Source organism: Phragmites australis, chromosome 1 (assembly GCF_958298935.1).
Source record: "Phragmites australis chromosome 1, lpPhrAust1.1, whole genome shotgun sequence".
Lineage (NCBI taxonomy): Eukaryota > Viridiplantae > Streptophyta > Magnoliopsida > Poales > Poaceae > Phragmites > Phragmites australis.
Window position 1 is genome coordinate 16,944,591 of NC_084921.1, and position 2,185 is coordinate 16,946,775.

A 2,185-nucleotide genomic window follows, 5' to 3' on the forward strand; every position below is an offset into this window, starting at 1 on the left:
TCGTGATGCCTGCTCCCTGAAGTGTGGCGAGCCGGTCGCCGATTGGGGGCCAGCGCTGCACTGTCAAGGGTGTCAGGATAGCCTTCATCACGCCGGAGTGTCAGAGCGATGTCCTTAATCCTAGGCTTTTAATGACAATCACTTCCTTGCAGGCAAAGCATGATTGGTGCTCCACTTCCGACAGATTTTTCCTAAGGCCTGCTGACTCACCTTGCTGCCTTCGAGAAGGCAGCCCGAGCAGCCCGAGGCGGTGGCCTCAGGAGGCATGGAACTGGGAGGTGAAAGCTTTGGGAAGCAGGAATCCGGAAGGTCGGGGCTTCAGGAGGCCAAAGCTTTGGGGGACCGAGGCTTCAGGAGGTTGGGTTTTTGGGAGGCTTCGGGAGACCGAGCAGGCTGAGCTAAGGGAAGGCTTCGCAGGTACAAAAGGGTACCATAAAGGGATCTGATGACTTTGGAGATCAAGCCTTTAATTGAGGGTCCGGAGATCAAGGCTCCAGAGGGACCTGGATGGTAATCTTTAACCATTATCCTCAGACTGGTTTATTTTCCCCCAATAGTACCCCCTCGGGAGGCTTCGGGAGACCGAGCAGGCTGAGCTAAGGGAAGGCTTCGCAGGTACAAAAGGGTACCATAAAGGGATCTGATGACTTCGAAGATCAAGCCTTTAATTGAGGGTCCGGAGATTAAGGCTCCGGAGGGACCTGGATGGTAATCTTTAACCATTATCCTCAGGCTGGTTTATTTTCCCCCAATAGTACCCCCTCATTCTCGGGCCCCGATGTTTCGGAGGGGGGAGAGGATGTAGAGGAAAAATCAACCCCAGCCTGGTATAGCTGAAGGGTTGCGGGTAGGCTACGCTAGCACAAAATAAATTTTCTCTACCGCATTCAACCAGGAAGCCATGCGAGTAGGGGATCATGAATCGTTACCACTTGACGAGCAGTGCAGCGGAAGAAGAGTTGGAGCAGACCAATCCAACGTCGTGCGCGTCAAGTAGTCGATCGTCAACCTCGTCCCGAGCACGTCCCGAGCACCTTCCGAGTACTCGCGGGTACGTCCCGAGTACTCCCGAGCAGATCAGCACCGCAATAGTAGCAGCGCCTCCACGGTATCCACACGTACAAGGATGGAATCGCCGTGCGCCGGTGTGCTAGCACCGCGCGCCCGGCTAGGGTTTCGAAGGGAGTTCGGGAATAGGAGGCGGCTAGGGTTTCTAAAGAACACTATGCGCCTTGGCCCCTGCCTATTCTTATATAGAGCACGCTAATGGGCCTTTAATCAACATTAAAGCCCATTATGACTCTAAACCCTAATGGTCCTTTAATCAACATTAAAGCCCAATAGCAGATCCAATCCGCAAACTCGATCGCCTCTAGGGCATATTACCAACAATAGCATCAAGGATGTCTAACGGCAATTCTCTGTCCTTTGCTAGAGTAGAGGTTACATGTGGGATTGGAGGATCCCACGCGTTTGCCTGGCGGGACAACACGTGCCACTACCGTGTTCTTACTGGACAATGCGGGGGGTCATTTAGGGTCTTGTGCCCACGCCCCTGTCACGCGCCGAAAGGGGTTTGGGTTATTAATGTGACGGGATGTCCATGCGAGAAAATGAGGCATTCGTCGTGGAGCGCTGCCACGTGTTGGAGGAAACCCGGATATGCCCCCCCCCCCCAGGTATTCAATGGGGGGACACGGCGGTGTTGGTTCCGCTTCATCTTCCAGACCTACATGGCTGCGTGGCCCGGGTATAAAGCTGGGGTTACCCGGCTGGAGTCTCCATAGCCCCATGAGCGAGCAGTTAACCTTGACTTGAGTATGGCATCGTATTCCTCATTATCCTCTTCGGAGATGTCGATGATCTCGACGGCTTCTTCCAGAGCTGGACCATCTCGGTCGTCGGCAGAGGTGCCGGTGGCCACGCCGCTTCCATCTCTGCAGGGGGCAGTTGCTCGCCGCTCTGGCCTAACCTTTGGTCGGGGACACCATGCCTGTCGAGATCATCGATATCTCCGATGACGATGAGGAGATCGACTGGGATCTCCTGCGGAGGGAGAGCGAGCAGGTGTCTGTGGAGCTGGCAACGAAGTAGGAGGAGGCCGGGAAGGCGAGGGAGAAGGCCCTGCCGGTGACCTCCTCGGACTCCTCAGCGTCCTCCAACAGCTCGGGAGCCAGCTACTGTA